Raw genomic sequence first — 23,169 nt, 5'->3', positions numbered from 1 at the left:
CAAAAAGGACGACGCACTACCCAGCAGCCACAATTGTGCTTTTCCTCATCTTCACCACAATATACAATTGTTTGCACATTTACTATAATCATATCTAACTGGACATTGGCAAAGCACCACGGATTTCTCAAAGGGGGCTGATTGGAAGTACAGTCAAGAACTTGGCAAATGCATTTTAATGCCCCTTATTCTGAACTCCAACTCCCATCAGGCCCTTTGTGAAATCTGCTGCGGTACTTGAGGGCAAGAAACATTTTACTGAAACAAATGGAGCATAAATCCAGTGACTACCAGACACCTCCTTTATACTTACACTCTTTCATTTATGGTGCAGGATCTTTGGAATCTCTGCTGCTCGTAAAATATCACTTTATTGATAACTAATGTTTCAGTCTAGGCATTTTTTCTCAGCTCTAGTGAGAAAGTTCTAGAGTCTGTAAGTGATTTTATCAGTTGTATCTTTTTCAATGCACTTGCAAAAGCTTTATGAGTTCTGAAAAATGCTTTCCTGTGAAAAGTAAATGTTATAACTCACGTTACAGGACAAAGCTATTTAAATTTCATCAGCAGTGGTGATGACCCAGCGTTATGGATCAAAGGAATATAGATTAGCTTTGGCAACTTAAAAGCTCACAGACTGCATGGTAACCTTAGTCAGAGAGAATTAATTGCATCAGCCAATTAATGCATAATAAATATGCAGTACCATAGTCTGTCAATTTACATTGCCTTGCAGAATTAATTTCCTTTCTCTATAGAAGTGAACATGTTCAAATTCTATTATAGCATAAGTCTATTTAAGTACATGTAATGATTATACTGATATTTTACTAGTGCATTTTATTATCTGTACCGTAGGCTAATCCCAAACATCATTGTGATGTGGAATATCCCCAAACGAACACATCATCTGCCATTTTACAGGTACTGTAAGCCCTGACACATTTTAAGGTATAAAATATCCCAGATAGACAAATATGCACCATGAACTGCATACATAAGGTGAATTGAATGAGAAATGTAAGGTGTAAGTAATGGTAACTCCACATCATTTATTTCTAGAGGCTTTGTTAGGTAATTCAGAAATGGAACATATTATTGGAGAAAGTCTTGTCAAATAGCAAGATAATAGCAAATATTCCCATATGGTGGTTTCACATGATACCATATTACATGTCACCATATAACAAATGACTCAGTATATAATAATAGGCGATGGGAGAAAAGTGCGTTTCTATAGCAAACTCTAAAATTCTAGCATTCACGTCTCATAGCAAGTGATAACACATTTATGTTTAATAAGAAGTACCATACCAAACACACACTGATTTGCACAAACTTATTTATCTATCCATCCAGTATCTATACCCGCTTATCCTGGTCAGGGTCCCCGGGACATGCTGAAGCCTTTCCCAGCATGCATTGGGAGAGAGGCTGGAATACACCCTGGACAGGTTTCCAATCTATCAATTAGCCCATTTAAGCCCACGAGCAACTAAAGTTGCCAAAGTCTCTACCATTGTTTTTCCATCTGTGAATATTTTTTGGATGACTATAGTGGCCGTGCATTCAAACCATCATTACTTGAAAAATATGATTAAAATTATAAAAAAAAACAAAAAAAAAAAACTGCAAAACATATTCATATGGAAGTGCTGTGCAAATGATTATATGTAAGAAATCTCTGGGGAAAATCTGGGCATTAATGGGCTAGTGTCAGTGGCGCAGGAGAGATTTTTGAAGTGGGGGGACCAAACTGTGAGCGAAAGAAAGGTCTCAACTTTTAAGCTTATACAACTACCCCGATCCGGGGGGACGGATAGGGGTCCCTATGAAACTGGGGGGGACGTATCCCCCCCATCCCCCCCGCCATCTGCGCCCCTGGCTAGTGTACCTGAATGTATTTGGACTGTGGAAGGAAACCAGTGTAGAGGGAGGCAACCCACACGGACACGCGGAGAACATGACGCTTGGATTGGGGGTTGTTGGAGCCTATCCCAGCATGCACTGGGTGAGAGCCAAGACTATACCCAGGACGGCTCGCCAATCCATGTCACACACACCATCACACTCATGCTTAGAGGAAATTTTGACTCTCCAGATAACTTAACCTGCATGTCAGGTTTTGGACAATGGGAGGAGCCCAAACTGCCCAGAGGAGACCCATGCGAACACGGGGAGCACATCCACACAGAAAGGTCTTCTTGCAGTGAGGTGACAGTGCTATCCACTGCACCAAATAATGATCATAATAATTAGTATTGTTATGATTATTATTGTTTTTTTTTGAGCCAACAAAATTTTATGTAGGACGTGTTGACCTATTCTGATATTATTTAGTGCTAAAGAGCAAGACAGATGGCTGCTACCTTACTATAATTAACCTCCAGAAAAAACCATACCCAACAGAAAATTACAACAGAGCATGTCAATAACACGCAGTTTTAATTTCCACTTGATTAAGAACAAATCATGTATTCAAGGTGCTTTAACAAGTCTCAAATGGCCAAGAACCTAGCATCACAGTATGACCGCCCCCCCCCCTCATCGCACATGAGCTTTCCCCAAACCTGAATGCCTCATTAAAAATGTACAATTATTGTAAACATGATATCGCCCTTTCCCTCATTGTTTAACATCAAACTGCAACACCCTCATGCACGTAGTATGTCTATCATATTACCGTCAAACGGGTGCTTTATTTATAGTTTCACTTCAGCAATTACTGTTTGTTTTTAGGGAGCACAGGAAGCCATGAGATAAGTTCTATTAAATCGTCATCTTTCCACTGTTTGCTAAACTTGCCAGTCTGCGTACCTCAGAGTGGAGACGAGCTCTATTTCTAAGGCTATCATGACGTAGAGCCGCCGCCGGTACAGCACGCACTGTACGCGACAAAACAAAACACCTTGGTTGGGTACAACTAACGGTTTGCTTACTTTCATGTGAAAAGGAATATCAAAAGCTGAATGAAGAAAATCAATAGCAAGAGATAAACAAAACCACGAGTCTGCAGCGCTAACCGAAAATAAACATGTCGGTGATGGGAGAGCGAACCGTAGTGCTTTGCTGTATAGAACTTACAGAGGCTGAATGAATAACCATGGCAACAGCAGCAGCAGTAGAAGCGGTGAGCTGCTTATAGCACTGAGCAGGAACACTGTAGCTGTGCATCCGCAGACCCATCATAACGTACTTGCAGGTAGACTAAAGCATTTACCAAAGGACTGTAAGTGACCGACAAAGTGGACAACGTTGAGTAGAGGGTCGCACCGCATCAGTCTTGAAGGTAAGATTACTGTAATTGTTATATTGATGAGAAAATTGCTAGTGCGACGAAATAACGGCGCACTGCCTCTGTATTGTAAAACATGGAAGTATTAACGATTAGGAGAAATCGTCTGGGTATTATTGCAGAGCTTCCTGCTCTTAATGGTTAAATAGATGAAAAGAACATGATGCTGGCATTGTAGGTTACTGCAGTCCATACATGCGTTGGGACTGTCTGAATAATGTGACGGTTTTGATCCGGGCCAAGTCTATAGAAAACATTGGAATCGATGCTTTATAAGCCACGTCTGTGGATATTTTGGATGCGCATTGTTTCAGTGCACTGTGTTATGGCTAGCTCGTTAGCAAGACTGCCTCTGCTAGTGTAATAGCCTACATCCCAACAGCCTCAATCCCTTATTATGAATGTTCACGCAAAACATGTGTGGATAAAGTCTGGCAGTGATGACGGACCGGTGTTATGGACCAACGAGATATAGATTAGCGTTGGCAACTTAAAAAGCCCACACGCTCCAGAGTAACCTTAATCAAAGAACGTAGATCACCCAGTTAAGCCATAATAAATCCTCAGAAGTGTGCACTTCCAATTTACGATGTTGTCTTGCAGAAGTAATTTGCTTTATCTATAGAAGGGAACATTTCAACATTGTCAACATTTCATATACTGATATTTTATAAAAAAAATAGTGAAATATATTATCTGTACTGTGGACTACGTCCGTGCGTCCTTGAGATGTGTCGACTTTGCAAAGGTAATTATGGCACCACAAACAATTGACAGACAGGTTGAAGCAATAGGATGAATGCAGCCATTAGTAAAAGCTTTGTTTTTGCTTTGCAGATGTTATCAGTAAAGCCAAGGTCCTATTATAATACATAACTATACAATTCCACAGCACTCATGGAGTGGATAACAAAAATGTTAGCATATGCCCTCCCAATGGCAAGGAATTCAATTAATTCAATTGATAGTTTGGCCTTAAATGCATGCTGTATGACGTGTTTAGCAGAAGTTACATTTTTGCTTAATTTTTTTTGCTTTATCAGATTATAAACATTGTTTTTGGGCTACTCTAGGAGTTGAATGTGTATTAATGTCAGGACATAATTCAGGACACCAGTGACAAGCTTGAACAGGTGAGGAATAGGTTCAGCGTGTACTCTTCTTCAGTGGCAAAGGCTGCTGTAACTTGATGTGCTATTTGGAAGATCATTATGGATGGCTGTGTTCCAGTTAGATAAGACAGGGGCATCTCAGGATCCTCTGGCAAGATGTGACTCCAGTGTTGGAGACAACAACAGATGACCTCTAGATCTCATCAGAGATCTGTTGACTTCCAAGGCAAAGGGCACGCACTATACCCAAGGTTCAGAATTTATTTAAATGCCATTGGAATTGAGAAATTGATTTGGAGAACATTATGTCCTCAATGTATGAATTTATATTTGGGCATTTTACAGTAAAAGATAGGTCTGTTGCGAGGAACACAGATTGATTAAATGTTAATGAACATGTATGTAAGAAACACAGACATATTGGTTTGCATGTGAAGCATCTGCATACGTCTCTGGCGTCAGTCACTGGCAGCAGTGTAGACTACTGTATGCAGACTACAAGATCTTCATTTTTAGAGACCTTTAATCACATCCTTCTCTTCTCGTAAGACACGTAGGCATACCAAAATTATGCAGTATTTTTCCATGTTTGCTTTCACCTTGTTTATGGCATAGTTCTTTGTTGTTCATGTAAGTCCATCATGTTAAAATATGACAAAAGATGGCCGTGTTTAATTTTTTTTCTCAGCGGCAATAGGAAGATCACACTAATGACATGGGGGATGCTGGGGATAATTTTTTATTATTATTAAAAATAACATTAGCTCCATCAGTAGAGCTTATGAATGATCCACGAGTTGCTGGTTTTAATTGAAGAAAAGTGAAAACAAAATTGGAGAGGAGGCCCTCTAAATTCCCTCTACACAAATACATAACACAGAGGAGCCTGTCCTATTCCACACATGTACTTCAGTTGTTTATTACATTTGGCCTGGGTTATAAGAAATGAGCCGTGAGTCAATAAGAGTGCAGAGAGCAGCTGGAAAATCAGTTTTCTTATTTATTATTTTTGTTTGTTGGGGAAGCCAAACAAAGAATGGATAATGAAACAATTAAAATTACTTCTACAACCAATAGTGCTTTTTCCTGGAAGTTGGCAAACATTTTAGTGTAAAGAAAAAAGATAAGCTTGATGAATCACTGATGGATGGTTTAAAAAATAAATCTTACATATTAATGCTAAATTCTTAATGTCTGAGCCGGTGTATGCCACAACATAACATATTCATGCACACATACAGTACGCATGCATTCTGAAATGAAAAAGTATTGAGACTGTGAGATCATTTTTGTTGCTTTGACTTGAGCTTATACTCCAGAACATTGTATTTGAAATAAAACAATGATAATGAGGTCAAAGGTTTTATTTGAGGGTATTTAGATCCATATAGGGTCCTCACAGCAAGAAGGTTGTGAGTTCGAATCTCAGCTTGGAGCCTTTCTGTGTGGCGTTTGCATGTTCTCACCGTGTCCGAGTGGGTTTCCTCTGTATACTCCGGTTTCCTCCCACAGTCCAAAGACATGCAGGTAGGCTAATTGGAGACTCTAAATTGCCCATAGATATGAGTGTGTGAGTGAATGGTATGTGCGTGCCCTGCGATAATTTGGTGGCCTGTCCAGGGTATATTCCTGCCTCTTGCCCAATGCACGCTGGGATAGGCAACAGGATAAGTCGGTATAGATAATGTGTGGATGGATGGATGGATATTTAGTACTCAGTTGCAACTCCTTTGCATCTGATGACTGCCTGAAATCTGCGACCCATAGACATCACCAGACACTGGCTGACTGGTATCTTCCATGGTGATGCTCTGCCAGCCATTTTCAGATTCCTGTTTGTTTCTGGGGTCGTTTGCCTTCAGTCTTGACATCAGCAAGTGAGACACTTGTTCAATTGGAATCAGGATGGGTAATTAACTTGGCCAGTCAAGAACATTCTACTTTTTGGCCCTGAAAAACTCCTTGGTTGCTGTAGCAGTATGTTTGGGGTCATTGCCCTGCAAAATGAAGCACTGTTCAATGAGTTTTATGGCATTTGGTTGGTTTGGAGTCGATAAGATGATTCTGTGCACTTTGGAATTCATCCTGCTGCTGTCATCAGCAGTCACATCATCAATGAAGCCAGTGAATACATACCCTAAACATAACATTAACTCCACCATGTTTTGCACAGGGGGGGTGCTTCAGATCACAAGCAGTTCCCTTCTTTTTCTATTTTACTGTTATTTTAAAGGAGCATTATTAAGCTAGTAATAGCTATACGCCTACATAGGCGGGTGCACAACGTGCAATATTTAAAAAATACATGTCATAATGTTTAGTCATAAAATCTGCCATTATAATAGCAATCCGCCAAGGTGCAGACGCACCTGGCTTTTAAAGGGAATGGGAGATGACACTCTCCCATTCCCTTGGTTTATTTCTTGTTACACCCAAAACACACCTATGGTTAATTAAGAGACTGAGTACAACCTCTTTGAACCATGCGCCTTACTTTGCACTCCGCCAGATTATCCGCCATTAAACTAACAAAAGTGGATTTGGACACGCCTTAAATGCACTTGCGCCATGCGCTTAGATCATTAAAATATAGCCGATAGTTTTGAGGCTTTTGATTGCCTTTGGAGTTTTTTACTTTCATTTGTCAACATAAGGACCAGGGTTGTGCCAAGGAAAGGCTGAGAAATTAGAAAAAGAAACTGTCAGGTACATAGACCAAATTTTAGGCTTACCAACTGTTTGGAACATTGTTAAGAAAAAAGAGAGCACTGGTGAGCTCAGTAATCGCAAAGGGTCTGGTAGAAGAATTCTCACCGTCATGAAAAATAACCCTCAAACACTTGTTTGAATAATCAGAAGCACTCTTCAGAAGGCAGGTGTGGATGTGTCAGTGATTAGCACCCAGTAGCCAGTAGCTCCCAGTCTTAAGGTATGCTACCCAGGTTGATTATTGTGATATGCTCAAGTGTGCACAGCAAAAACAATACATACGTTAATACAAAAAAAAAAAAAAAAATACAACAGATATTCCACATAAAACAGATCTTCACAAGAATTTATGGTAGACCAGGGAGATGAAGCTGGAAATGTGCTTGATAAGAAGAAAGGTTTCAGTATAGACAGGAGCTGACAATGCAAATCAGACCAAAAAAACAAGAAGACTAGCAAATGGACCTTCATGAAAGGGATTGTGTCATCACATTTAAAATTCCTGGCGAAAACTCTAGAGGTTTCATTATAAACTGGGGAGACCAAGACAATAGTTGGACCTTTGTCAATGCTTTCTTGGTGGATCTGAGTGACAACTATTTGAATTTAAAAAAATAGAACTCACTTCATATCCACATATAATCCAATATGTGTTTTTATGATGAAAATCAAAGCATATATAGTAAGTATTGTAACTTAATATTGCGGTAATTAGTTTGTTTGATACACTGCACTTTGAGAAGAATACATCCAAGATATTTTACTGTTAGATTAGTTAGATTTTGGCCAATTTTCAGAACTAAAAGTATCAGAGAAGCCAATATGTTGAATCAATAACTTATTAATCGGTGTTATAAGTTATTAATTGGAATTCTGGGGCTGATATCAATAACTGACATTTGTCTGGTGTTTAGAATGATCTTAATTCTGATCTGCCCTGTTTTCTATTATTGCACTGCATTGCATTCAAACTGTGACACATTATTCTTCCAAATATCAAAGTTTTCACATTCACAGAATCGGAACAGGACAGATGCCAGCATCTGGAGGAAAAATGTAACAAACAAGTGACGTTTTCACTTAATTTGTACCATCAGTGCACATCAACTGCGTTGGTTTCTGGGGACAGGCATGTTGCTCCATAATATCAGTCCATTACAGCCACAATCTTAGAATTGGGCCAATGCTGAGAACTGTGATTCTAGCTGTTGTTGGCTGATATGCCCTCGATATTGAATGCATCCTTTGTTTGTAACAGTTAAGACAATCATACAGCATATCCTGCAAGGGCATATTTTGTTCTAATTAAAGACTGTGGTGAACCAATGGGATCCTTATTGGTGAAAGTGTGGACACAAGGCCACTAAAACTAGCCGTTTTGCCAGCACGTTGACACTGAAAAATTCAAAGACAAAGCCAATGATATGGAGCCAGACCTGCATTGTTGAGCCTATTGATTTACCTCAGTCTTTAATTTAAGCAATTAAAACGGTTGTTACTGTATGTAACTGTTTGCAATATAGTACAATAAGCACACTGTGAACATGGGGTTTTTATGGCATGCATAGCTATTTCTGACATATTGTGACTTCAGAGGGCAAATAATCCCTCTAAGTATGAAAAGCATCTAATTAAGAAAAAATTAACAGCTTGTTAAAACTGTGGAACTGCAACTGTGGTTGTAACAAAAACCAGCATACACAGAGGGTCCCCAGTAATGAAGGGCAAAGCAGTTCTTTTCAGTGTACTGCATCATTAGAATCAGTTCATCAAAAAGATTTGTTCACCGAATTGTTCTGTGCCTGACCGGAGCTCCAATTGCATAGTCCCACTCACTGAACTGAAACACGGCTGAACGTTCAGTTCAGCTCGCTAACTAGTGAACTGAGAATGGTCGTTTGTGAAGGATAAGCCAGTGAGCTGAGAATTTAGTTGGATAAAAATTAGGGGTGTGTACCAAAAAATAATACCGAAAACAGCTGACGGTTGGTACCGAAAATGGGAACAGGCGAACTGCGCTTCATATATTAGCACATTATTTTATTTAAATTGAATTTAGTTTTCCAGTTTAAAAAGTATAGACAGAGCATTTTCCTACAGAATATTTAATAGCCAAAGAACCAAGCACTTTCTTTCCCTATTTTTAATAAAATGTTTTAGTTTCGATTTTATTTGAAACAATTTAGTTTGAAAGAATGTGTTTGATATGGCCATTTTATTTTACTAAATTTCCCAAAATGGGTTGTTTTAGCCCTGGATGCTGATTTCTTTGCCATGACTTGTTCTAACGGCTGCTTGAAAGAGAGAGTGCTAGCCTATCTGATATAGGCTACGTTGGCTAAGTAGATACATTGTTTTCTCATAAAATGTAGTCGATAAAATAGTACTTCTTTATGACATGTTAAAAAAAGTCTTGTTATTTCATTTAAAATAAACAGCACACTTAAAAGTGATGTTTGATTATTATCCATTATTCCATACCGTACCTACTCTCCTCCCCAGAGACTCCTCGCTCCTTGCATTCGCTACCAGCAAGAGGAACGAAGCCATGCCCTCTGGGGACGAGATTATACTGTATTGTGAGCTCTGTATCGTGATACGAACCGTACCGTCAGTTCAGTGCGAATCACGAACACTGAACTGATGAACGAATCACTGAACTGATAGTCTGTGAATGATAGTCAGTCAGTGAATGACCAGTTCACATGTTCACTCGCAACTGACTGAGAGCTCAACTGAACTGACTGAGAAATGAACGGATCGTTTCAGGAAGTCATTCAGTTCAGTTTGTTCACCCAAAAGATTCATTCTTTTGAACGAATCGTTCGCGACCAACACAACATTAGTCCCCAGGACACAGGTATAAATAGTATGTTAGTACGAATTGAATGAAACTGCAAGTATGATTGTTAAGTCTTTCTATTTTCACTGTGACATCACTCATAACTGTGCAGAACATGTATCTGTGGATGGATAAAATTTTCTGTCAGGAAGAAAATTTCAAAGTGATACATGTTCAAAAGTTGCTTGGCGGCCAAAGGAGAATATGTAAGCCCACCTGCAGTGTTCAGTTCATTCAATTATGTGGCAGAAGAGGAATATGCAATTCTGAGCAGGTAGCACGGTATGTTACTCGATACTGATGTGAAACTTTAAGATTTTTTGCTTTTCAACTACATTGTGCTGTTCACATCTACAACATAAACAACAATACAAATCATACCTGAATATGCCTTGAAATGGTATGGTATTACTGTATTGTAGTTTAACTCACATAGTTTTGGTGTTTAATGCATATGAATTCATTTTCATGGAGGCTGATTAATTAGTATTATTTTAAAAGTGAAGTCATGACCTTGGTATAGTTTTTCCCATTAGCAGTCTCAGGTGAAATCTTCTAGTGTCACAGTACTATCCCAAACTGTTAATATCCAGAAACCCTGCCTTAATGAGGCTACTGGGTACACTAATGCCATTTTCCGTGTACCCTTAAAATGGTGGCTGATGAACTGGAAACTGGATGGGCAGAATCTTACTTTTTTACACCAATCCACTATTGAGCCTAGTGAGTGCAGACAAGCATGTGCTCCATTCCAAATCACTTGAAGTCACTGCTACTTCTGACCACACTACCATGAATGGACGAAGACACTTCACGTGCAACAAGTAGACTTGTGGGTGCCCCATTGACCAGTGGGGGTTGCTAGTGACTGTCAAGGGGGTGTAATCTTCACTGACAAAAATTCTCATGTCCCTGGCAATTCCCAGCCACAATCAGCTTTGGCATGGACCAGATTTATACACTAGACCAATGCCATGTGTGCCCAGGATCTGAATCTCATGGCAAGTAATCCACAATATATCTGATGTGTTTCATTTCTTTTAGCCTATATCTTACCTCTTTCTTATTGTCGTGTCTTCTTGCAAGACCTAATGGATGATTTACGTGGTTTACTTCAATTATTTGATTTCTACTAAATTATTTACATAGTTTTTTCACTTCAACATTGAAAGACTAGCAAAACATAAAGACTAGTAAACAAAACTTCAGAAAATGAGTACAGATAAGTACTCATTTTCATATTATTCAGATTATTAAATCATCAGCCAATGTTTCTAAACATCAGGCACTGATAATAAAAAGTAGCCTACACTTTTCCACAAGACAAAATACATCTGGAATAAATACCACACATGGTTATAATGTAAAGGAAAATAGTGCTACCATAAAATAAAATTGGCAATATTTAATATCGCTGGTTTGAATGGAAAAGGAAAATGTAAGTAATTCAATGGAAACAGATAGAGGGTAACAACTTCACCAAAGCTAAGGTTTCAAGCTGCTTTTTCACACCCCCTCCACTCATTTCATGGAATTAATTCAAATTATTTCAGAACAGAAGGATTACAGTTTCCCTAGCAAATGTTTGTTCATAAAAATTCCAAAGGGCACAAAAAAAAAAAAATAATAAAAAAATCAATGAGTGAAAGCTGAAGACTGCACCGATTTTGTTTGGGAGTACCTGAATTAGAACAGTTAAAACAGGTGAATAAGTGAAAGCATGAGTATCACAATGGTATCACAATCTGTACTGATAAAAAAATAAGTAATTAAAAGTTTAAATCAATAAGAAGTAAAACAATGCCATAGAGAAATTGCTCTTAAAGATTACTAGTTGTATCCTTGGTGCTTATTTTCTTCATATGCAGTGAAGCATACGAGGTCATGTTTGGGTTGTGAGACACACATTTCTGTGGAAATGTTATGTTCTGTGACATTGCATGTAGAGCCCATTTATCAGATGAGAAGCGCAGTCAAACAGCAGGAGAATATAAAATGCTGAGTGGAGAAAATAATTCTCAGCTCAGTAAACACTTGCACAGCAAAATGTTCAGCTTTATACGAACTGATTGCACTACAACATTTGACTCTTATAAAGTATGTTTTCCCATTGTCAAATTGACACTGAATTTTACTGTGGGCATGTACCTGCAAACCATCTGTGGCAGTAAGAGTCAGAGTCTAACCATGAGGATGTCTATATTTGGGAAATATGTTTTTCACTGCATACTCCACAAGACTGAAATGAGCACCAGATTGTATGTTTTTACATTTAAACTGACAGACAAATCCAGAATTCACACTTGGATATGTTTCAGAGCCAATATTCATAACAAGGAAGAAAGAGAAAAGGAAGATATTCTACTTGATCTGCAGTGTTTCAAGATATACTATTGAATATCGTTCAGTGCAGCCTACTGGCCTGAACGTTTGCCAAAATTTCCTGGCAACATGTAAATGTTTAGAACTACACCTGTTAGAAGATTAAGTGTCCTTAACCTCTTTGCACAGGTGCCAAATCTGGGCAATCCTCACCCATTTAGGGCAACTGCAGATTTTCCATCCCAGAATGGTCACCACAACAGATGTTAAGTGCCCAAGAGCTGCTTTCTTCCTCTAACTCGCATTCTAACTCCAATTCTCGCTTGTTAAAGAAAAGTCTCCATTTTAAATGAGATCTACAAGGGAGAGAGGGGGGGCCAACCTGGCTGCGCTGATTTGATGAGTGGTGAATTGTGGGGGCTGTGGTTGCAGACAGGGACTGTCGTGTCTTGAAACAAGCAAATTTATGTACTAAAGTGGCCTTAGGTTTTTGGAAGCAGGGCTAAGCACTATGCTATTTTTATCAAAAGGCTCTTATTTTTAGACTCTTTATAAAAGGATCAAACCTGACTATGGTTGGAGGTAATCTAGCTCAGCTATCAAAGAAAGAAACATGGACGTTTTTCCAACTACTCCTGACAAGAGATAGATATTCGTAGAGAAATAATTGTTTAACTTCGATGTTAAACTGTGATCTCCACCTTCAGGTAAAATATTTTTCATGTAACAGCACCAAATCATACCACTCTCCGCTGAAACTATCTCTAAAAATGGAGATTTCAAATATCAGAGGTCAACAACCATTATCTCTATGAACATTAAAGTTTTCACTACATGATTCTCAATTAAATATCAAATATTGCATTCCAATCTAAAAGGAATATGGCTCTTTGTGCAGCATATTGCCACACAGGATCTCTGACCCCCAGTAGGGGGTCCAGTGTCTCTTCTGGGAGGCATAGGCGGTTTTACTATAGGTCATAGGTAGGCAATTGCTTGGGGCCGTCGAAGCGTCCTCGTGAATTTGTGTTTCCCTTTTTTTTTTGTAATTTATAAAACTTTTTTTCTTTTCTTGTCACTCCAAATGAATGTTAATCTGTAATAGATAAAAATAAATCTGTCTACATATAAATGTGGGCCTATCCAATTAAATATCTATATTTGCCTATATTTATTATCACCCACATTTCACATTTAATGGACTATTCCACATTGACCTTCCTGCATTTGTGCCTAATCAATGACGTAGAAATTTGAGTTGCCATCAGAGGCAGAGAGCCACTATCTTTGTTACCATGAAGCGTTTTCAAAGTGGATTTGAGAAGAGAAAGAGGAAGAAGGAAGATGCCCAGTTTAAGGAAAGTTTGCCTAAACTGATGAAATTCTTTAGTAAAACAGCCAGAGACTCCACGACGGAGGAGCAACAAGTAGAGTGAGAGCACCTATTATCGACCACCCTAACAACCCTAATCAACAGTCGTGAACAAACGTGAAATACACAATGTAATCCCACTGCAGACTGTGAGAACTACTAGGAATATAGAGCTTTAACCAAGCCTTTGCGCGACACAAACGGAACCCGTGTAGACACACAACGCGCCGTGCTGCTTACACTGGGAGGTGATAAAGTCATAAAACTTTCAAAGAAGAGACAGCTCTCCTGGACACCCCAGACTTATATAGAGATGAGACCTATAACATTGCTTAATTGCTCCAAGGACGTTCCTTTTCATGTTTACGGAGGGGAGAGTGGGGAGGGAGGGCAGGGAGAAAACATACATCCCTATGGTCATACAAATTATATTGTCTGTTTCACAAGGAGGGTATTCTAAAGACTAGATATCCGACACCATGGAGATACTAATAGCCCACATTATGTACAATACGATTACTGAAATATAAAAAGCAGTCATATATACCTTCATATGTATCCTGGCTAGACTTCAGGCTTCCAACTCCTCTTCTGACCAACTCCCCACATCCATTTGCTTTGGCAATGGTGAGGAGTTGGCAAAATTTTTATGTGTGTTTATTTCTCAAAATGGATTGTTCAAGAAAATAAATGACCACTGCATCTTGAAAGAGACATAGTTACGTATAAATCCAATGGTGCAATTGTATATTTACTCTGTATGTAGTCACAGATATTGATAGTATAACAAAGTGGTATACTTCCACCAAAATTCACTGTTGTACTGGCATATCTTCTGGCTATTGTTGGTTTTATCTTGTGGCTATGACAGAATATAAATGTTTTGTGGTGAAAGAATACCTTTTTTGACCGCCCAGTTAGATGCTATTATCTAGTGTCTCATGCTTGGGGGGAATAGTTTCAGATGAGACTGTAGGGAGGGGGTGATTGTTAAATGAACAACCTAAGTGACAACGGTGGTACTTAGAAACTCTGTATTTGGCATAGATGTCATGTATCTTCTACTAATGAAGCCAGACCAGAGCTTGATGTCTTCATTCATAGTTTGGTTGCAGGAGCACTGGATGTCTGAGTTTAGCATGGGATTCTGGCATCCTGACCACTGGGGGGCTTGCAAGAAGGGTTTAAACATGCCCCCAATTGAAAATTCTTAAGGAGGAAATTTTGTAACGTGTGTACTTTACAGCTGATGTAGAGACTGACACGGGTGTTTTCAATAAATGCCATTTAAATCCTAAAGAGAAATTATAGATATTAGATGGTTACCTGCATATAATCTGAAGGGGAAGAAAGGTTGTCACTGACCAAGGAAATAGCATCATTTTATTTCCTTTTCTGACCAACCTGCTAAACAAAGTCATTTTGAGAAATTTACAAAGAAATAAATGAAAGAAGTTTCTTTATGTCCATTTTTTGACACATATGATCCCTGCAATATTACTGTTAATTTTCAGTAGCACCATGCCCTGTTCTGTAATTTTGTTCTTTTTCCCACTGTTGTACATCTACATTTTAATGATATGGGCCTTGGCCTTGTGATAGTAATTTAACTATCGATAATAATTTAACTGTAAAACTTAAAATATAATATATGTTGCAAAATCATCAGGTTATTTTGTCTGTCAAAACTGAAAAAAAAAAACCCCAAACCTGGCAAGTTTAAGTATAGTTATTAGCTTCTAAGAATAAATATAGCATAACAAAGCACAATTGCTATTCTCAAGATGAAATATATGATTATCCATTCATGAGCTCACTAGTAGGTCACTTATATTTGGATGTAGAGCAGAATCTGAACAGAGGAACTGAGTCAAAAGAAACCAATTTAAAAAAAAAACAGTCTTGGCATTTAACAGATGCTCTTATCCAGACTAACTTACACTGTTTACATTATTTACATACAAATCATTTATGCAGCTGAATATTTATTAAAGCAATTCAGGTTAAGTACCTTGCTCAAAGATACAACTGCAGTGCTCCACCTGGGAACTAAAACAAGCCCATTTGCCTAATCAATTAGTCTAAACTTGATTTATGAAGAGCTGTATACTACAGCTGCAAAATTAGCTGCTAACTTGTGATTCAAAAAGCTGTCTTCCTGAGTGTAAATCAGAGTTCATCATCTGAGAATTGGCAGAAATGACAAAATGTATGTTTACAGTCATTCCAGTTCAAATGGTCTGCATACTGTACAAACTGTTATTTTAAATATATAAATTAAAGTAAAATATCTACAGGACAAATTCTCAATTCTCAACGTTTGAAAATGAAAGATTATGGAATAATATTTAGATTGCATAGTTTTGATACAGTAGTGCATGCCCTGCATTCACAATCAAAAGCAGTAGGACAAGGACATGGTCGAAAGCATAGAAAGGGCTGTAGGTGAAACTGTCTATTGGACACAGTTAAATAGCACTTGCATTATAACGTGAGTGGCCTCTCAGTCAGCTGGGTGTACTCAAGCAGTGCTTTGGCAACACCATAATGCCACTCTCATCTCCACAATGGCCTCTGTTCTGGCCGGAACTCATTTCCTTAATATCGTTCATGGAGCTTGGCCGAGGATTACACCCACACACTATGATCTCAGTGCTCTGCTGTCAGTTTCAGTGAATCCTGCAGTGGATAGCTCTGTTCACAGTCTCATACATTCCCTCTTACAGGAATTAGACTACCAATGTTTTTTTTTTGTTTTTTTTTCTTGTAATTTGCAGAACTGTAAATGGTCTGGAAAAAAAACCTTCAATTTTACAGGCTGAGAGAATATTTCAGTAAGATATGATGTATGGTACCCATCTTCACCCTGCTGAGCCAGTTGAAAGCACACAGCACTGGTATCTGAACCGAGCAACAAGAAATGTGAGATAATAGAAGGTAGCTTAGTTTGAGTTGGGAAAATGTACACTTAGTTGAAAGAATGTGCTTTACTAGGAGATATTTTTGGAATAATTATCTCTTTTTAGTCTAATTTTATAGAAAGAAATTTTTGCAACTTGTGCACGCTGGCAAGAAGCACTGTAGCTATTGATACGTGCAATTCTCTGATGATTTCACCCCAAACCAGGGACTATTTTACACTCTACAGGCCACACAGTGCAGCAAAAGAGCTGGTACTGATGACAGTGTATTGTAAGTCTGTTAGCACTGCAGGTATGTAAGACTTGGAAAAAGTATATTACTTTGCAATGAAAATATGACATTTTACAGGAAAGAAAGTCAAGGCAAGGCAACTCAAATGTAAAGGCAAGTCATAATAACCAGCTCGTTCTCTCAACTGAAACAAGTTGACTATTTAAAATAAATGGCTTGTAAAACTTCAATAACCTTTTTTTCGACCCTGCAAAATAAGACTTACCTCAGGATGCATTTGATAATTAGCCTTTTTTATACACGGCAATTGATGGGGTAGTAATGCTAACTGTTTGGCTGTTGGCTTTGATGTAGAAATGTATTTCTTTACTTATTATCTTTTTTTGTTTAGTATATTTTTATAATAATGGGTACCTTCAGTGATTACCCGCGGAGTCAGAAGGTGTGATAAAATGCGATGTATATTCATATTTCCGGAAAAAAAGATTTTCTACCTTCAGTTTTGACAGAACATTTATGACAAAGTGACACAATTGTTTTGCACAGTTATTCCTGACAGCAGCTTGTTACATGAGCCATTTCCTTTTGTGCCAACCCTGAAGCACGCATTGTGAGCGAGTATAGTTTTGAACAGTAGATCTACCATTTTGGAGATTTTTTATCCACCTCAGAACTGTGCCATTGTAGATGATGATTTCTTTTCTCTCAGCAGTTGAACTCATTTTTGGAGAAAGTGGTTAAAAATAAGTCTAATGCAGAGAAGTCATTTTCATATTAATACTAGTTTCCCTTCAACAGAGAACACACATTGACCTTAATATGTGAAACCATGTGAATGGAAATGATTATGTTTTGCCACTAGTTTTAATATTCCCAAAACAAACACTATTGTATATGGACGGATTATCTCTCAGTGAAAGGTTATAATTTAGTCACGTCTTTCTTTCATTTAGGGGCGACTTAGCTCAGGAGGTAAGACCGATTGTCTGGCAGTCGGAGGGTTGCCGGTTCAAACCCCGCCCTGGGTGTGTCGAAGTGTCCTTGAGCAAGACACCTAACCCCTAACTGCTCTGGCGAATGAGAGGCATCAATTGTAAAGCGCTTTGGATGAAAGCGCTATATAAATGCAGTCCATTTACCATTTTCATAAGTCAGGAATAACAAGAACTAAAGGAACCACAAGGTTAGTAGTGCTGTACCTCACTGGCTTATGGTTGTTTTCCTCATTAATGAGATTTTTTTCCCCTGTAGGTAATTGTTGTAGCCTCACATTCTAATTGAATACAAAAGTGGAACAGTCTGTGAAAGTGGCAGATTGGTATTTTATTGGTGTTTTATAATGCTTGCTAATTATAAGGGAAGAATCAGGCTGCAAACAAACATCTTGTTTAGCTTAAATGTTCTGGGAAACTCACTCATGTGTTTCATTGAATGAGGAAGCTCATTCTGAAAAAAGCAATAACAAAATTTCCAGTTCAGTGACATTTAATCAGTCTGAACATGTTGACCTTGAAAGGAGACATGAATTTGAGTATAGTCCCAGATTTTAAGATAATTTGTTGGTAACATGTTGTGCTCTGACCAACCTGCATGATTTTCCTAAGCTGGTCTTATAACGTAGTGGTTCCTGGTGTCTGAAAAACACAACCGCAAGAGATAGGCTACTTTTTGTTTTAGAGTTTTCAGAGATGGTGGAAAGCATGGCACCAGGTTGTCAGATGTAATGTTTTATTGAAAAGGGGAAAGCTGTTCAAGTTGAGAAGATTTTTCACAGTGGAAATGCTGCATCACAACATCATTGCTATTATTGCTATGCATAAACATTTAACTGAAAGAAGATGGAGGTGGTCTTCTTAAAATACGGATAATATCCTTTCATGGAAATGCAGGCACAACACACATAAATAAAACTGCCTGCGATTGGAAAGAAGTAAGGCTGAGATGGCTAAAAATCGGGGGCTTGCCTGCTTGTTCTGCACTATCCAGTAATGAAAAGCAACCTTTTGGGACCTACATCAGTGCACTGGAACAATTTTGTGTTCACCTCAGCTGTCTAAGTCAGCAGCTATATGGATTTTTGTCTGCAGTCTGCTGAACTCTGACCTCCCTGCGTTTGTTGAACTTTGCATGAATACCAATAACACAATACAGAAAAACCTGTTGTAAAAGATACTCATGAAAAAGTCATGTATGACATTATATAGGCAACAGTTGTCACAGAGTGTGTAGCACCCAGGTGGGGTGTGTTGGTTGTGGGTGAGGGGAGTTTGCAGTCATCATTGTAAAGCACTTTGAGCGTTCGGAAATGTGCTATATAAATGCGATCATTCATTCATTCATTCATGCATTCATAAATGCATTCTATACAGTCTATATATTTCTCATGAACATGTTGAGGGACACTTGAACACTTGATAAGTAGTGAGGAACAGACTACAAGCTAAGTCATCACTTCGAATGTTGATCATGTATTTAATATTAAGGTGTTTTTGGGCCATATGACACAGCCAGGTTAGTCTGTAGGATTTTATCCTAAGTCAGAGCTTGATTAGTACTTAAATGGAAGACCACTGGAAGCGATATCAGGCTGGCTGGTCCTCTGTATTCAGTCTAATCATAATAGTAATACACCACTGTAGGGGACCAATTACAGGGACCAATTAATACATTTGACCAGGCATGCAAAGGTTTTTACGGGGAAGAATTAGAATCTTAGCCTGTGGGTCAAAATATAAATTTCCCAAATGCAAAAGTAGAGGGTTATCTCTAAACCATCCATGCCATTACAGCATGTCCATAGCAATCATGCTTATGTGAATTTGACTTCAGAGTATACTGTATTTCTGGTGTATTAAGCTGGAGTTGAGTACATGCATGGACTTTACTTATGTTTGTCACAAAAAAAACAAAAATAAAAACATGTTTTGATTCAACCTAAAATGACTTTCTTAGAAATTGACTGATATTTCCTTCCAATTCATATCAATTTTAAAGATGATTTAATTCTTTAATGAGTAGTAATTTTTAAGCAAACTTGAAGGGCTCATTGGGCCAGCTTTGAGCATCCCTGTATTAGTCTTTTGGCATAATACAGAGTGTATGCTGAGTATAATCTAGAACCACTGGTTACATTACTGTATCTGCACTGTGCTGCATATGATGAGTATATCTGAAGAATGTTTTAAATTGTAATAGATGGACTCTCACCAAATGTATCTGTTTACTATGATCATTTACATGAAATATCCATTTTTTCACAAAAATACAAAAAGATTTTTTGCATATATTAAAATGGTTTGTGGTATGTAAGAAAAACCAACATGCTGTTGTGAACTTGAATGTTAAATCTTAAATCTTTTGCATTAAAATGTTATCTTTGTAATGTGGATTGACACAATAATTGTTCTAAGGAACACATCTTAAACTAGAGACAGGCACCAGATTGCATTTATGATCATTTACGTGTGGTCTTCATATTGTCTTTAAACTGTTTAATATTAGGCCGTTTCATGGAAACACTTTTATAATATGGATCCAAGGATTAAAAAGATTTCAATAAAATCAAGGTTGTTAACTATTTTTCTTTTATGGCATTCATGTTGTGAGTTGTGTACTGATTACTGCTGTATTTCAGAGATATTATCTAGTGGTACTTTGTGGTGTTTATGCTGCAGGAATAGAATTTAAGGTCTGAGTTTCTTTTTTATTGCCAGCATGAACAGCAGTACTCGAACAAATTTGTTACCTAAAAAATGGCATTACTGTATAATAGCTTGAAATGATACTTTATTTCAAAGCGGAAAAAATCAGGATTTGCATCGGGGGGGAAACTGTTCAGCATTTTGTTTATTGTATTTGCCATGGCGATGGGGTGAATGGACCAAGCTCTTAATTCGAGATGCACCTATTTATCAATTTTCCGTATGCACAGCCAACACAGAAATACTGAACATTGTCATAGCTTTCTTTAGATTTAATTACCTATGTTCAATGGCTGATATCATTTGTATTTATTTTTTATTTTTTATTTGTGTTTCTTTTTAAGAAATAAGTTTGGTACTCAGTGTCCAATTCCCACCCTAATTTGGAATTATCTACAACCGCAGCGACGGTCAGGAGCAAACCCCACTGCTAATTCAGGGATCTAGATCTAAAAACTTTAGGAATGTATGAGAAAATATTTTCTTAATAAATCTGCCAGCCGTTCCGTTACTCAGGTACTTCTCAAAAACGGTATTCAGTGTTGAAGATCCTCCGCTTACTGCTGATGCCATTACCAAACATTTCAATTCTGTCGGATCAAAACACGTCTCTGTGCATAAAAAAAAAAAAAAAAAAACATTGCAAAAGTAATTGCATAACCCTGGAACACTTTCAGTTTAAATAAAAGACAACCAGCTGAAGGTTTGTCTGTTCTCTATAAATGAAGAACTAATGATGTGTCATACACATTATCGTTTAATGTACAAACAACTTCAATGGCCATCCCTATAAAAAATAGGCAGCAGCTACATTGGTACCAGTTTCTTTTTAGCAGTATACACTCAAATTAACCCATCTGTTTACAAGAGCTTCTCATTCTACAAATCACTACAGATATACAAATCAACCTCTTCTTCAGAAAAAGTTTTTCTTAAGATAGGCAAAGGCATTTCAATTTAAGGCTCCTACAGAGTGGAACGACTTAACTCTGAAATCTAATTTACTTGGTGCGCCTAAAAATGTTCTTGTAGCTTTTCCAAGAATAGACCATACTTGCTGACTGTTGTGTAAAATTAATAATTAACTGACATTCCATAGGTGTGGGTGTCTCTGTCTGAGGTGTTTGTTTTTTGGTGTTTATTTTTGTTTTTCTGTACCGGAATAGCACGTAAATGTGTTTTATTTTTCAGAGCCCCAGAAACAATTAACAGTATAGAAATGTATTTTATGAAACTAAGTGTAGTGTGGTTTGTTAGATTCAGTTCGTTTCAGCCAATTACTGGTGATCTAGCTCAGGGATACACACATCTGATCCTCAAAGTCAGCAATACTGCTGATTTTCTTTTTGGTCCTGATCAGAGAGGAAGAAAGCAATCCAGCAGTACTACTGGCCTCCAGGGCCAGATTTCAGTATCCCTGATCTGGATGAATGTAAATTAGCTAAATAAGATACATAAGGAAAATAACTGGTTATAGAATACTATTTGTGTTTAATTGTGTGTACATCATTGCAGTCTGCTTACAAACAGGCAACAAGTTCTAAACAGGAGATCTTCTGTCACAAATCATTGTCAGATCAGACATGTTGCTTTTACCATGCCAAAAACTACATATCTGTTTCAGGTAGTGAAATAAACAAAAAGTAAACTTTTAAAATGTTCCCTTAGTTCACACCCTGTGAGCAGGAGGTCATTTTGGTACGAAGTTCATTGGTGATCACAAACGTCACAGGCATACATCCGTAGTTGTTTCGGTTCTTGTAGTAATAGAAATGCAAAAAATGGGTTACTGCCATTGCTAATCACATCACAGGACACCCTTTTTTTCTGGTGTACTGTGCAACTCTGCTTTTTCAGATATTGAATTTCCCTCACTAAGCTCTGGGCCTTGTACATTCAAAGGGTTCTGAGCTGTTGTCTATGCAATTGAAATCACAGAGCCACAAGGTTGGTTTTTTACCGGTATGGCAAACATAATTATAGATTTTACTGTTGAGTTGAGAGTATTAGATCGTGTTAATTTCACTGGAAATATGTAAGCTGTAATTACAGACACATTCTGCAGATTTATACATTCACAGTATATAACATGATACAATTTTTGAAAAGGGTCAAACAGCCCTTTGCAGTGTAAAGGTGACCGTATGTGATGTTTTGAGGGTTTATTCTCTTGTGTTATAAGGATGCCTGTGCAGAAATAGTAGGTTTACATGTAATACGAGCCTTTGTTCCATTACAAACTGCTGAAGCCAAATTACGAGTATCTTCCATAATAATATCACAGTTATAAAATTAAATAAAATGGCTCAGTTTGTTAAAGGAATTTGCCAGAAGTTCGGGCTGGGCCCTATCACTGTAGGTTTAAGCCTTAGAAATGTCACCACTAACTATGGCTGGCAGTCCACAATGGTTCAACACAACTGGGCTTGTCCTGAAAGAGGCAGGGAGGGAAGGGTTTAGCATTTGGTCCTCTTAATGAAAACCATGACAGACCATAGAATGCATCTGGAACACTAGAATTTTCTCTTACGGTAATGAACTTACCAAAAGCCCCACAAAGTATGTTTTTAAAGCATTTAGTACCCTTGTAATTTTGAAATGGCTGCGGATAGGCAGGGGCAGTTCCGCAACATCACATGTTTCTCTCTTTTCTAAGGGAAGCC

The 23,169-nt window shown here is 37.9% G+C and overlaps 1 protein-coding gene across 1 annotated transcript in view; it reads left to right on the top strand.

Annotated features, from left to right (window-relative positions):
• Positions 1–2,721: 2,721 nt before the first annotated feature.
• fam135b (family with sequence similarity 135 member B) overlaps positions 2,722–23,169 on the top strand; it is a 60,501-nt gene continuing 40,053 nt past the window's right edge. Inside the window, exon 1 of the mRNA XM_064348229.1 lies at positions 2,722–3,289. The gene's annotated coding sequence lies outside the window, so the exon portion shown is untranslated. The remainder of the gene's footprint in view (positions 3,290–23,169) is intronic.

Source organism: Anguilla rostrata, chromosome 8 (genome assembly GCF_018555375.3).
Source record: "Anguilla rostrata isolate EN2019 chromosome 8, ASM1855537v3, whole genome shotgun sequence".
Lineage (NCBI taxonomy): Eukaryota > Metazoa > Chordata > Actinopteri > Anguilliformes > Anguillidae > Anguilla > Anguilla rostrata.
This window is presented reverse-complemented; position numbering and strand designations above follow the sequence as displayed.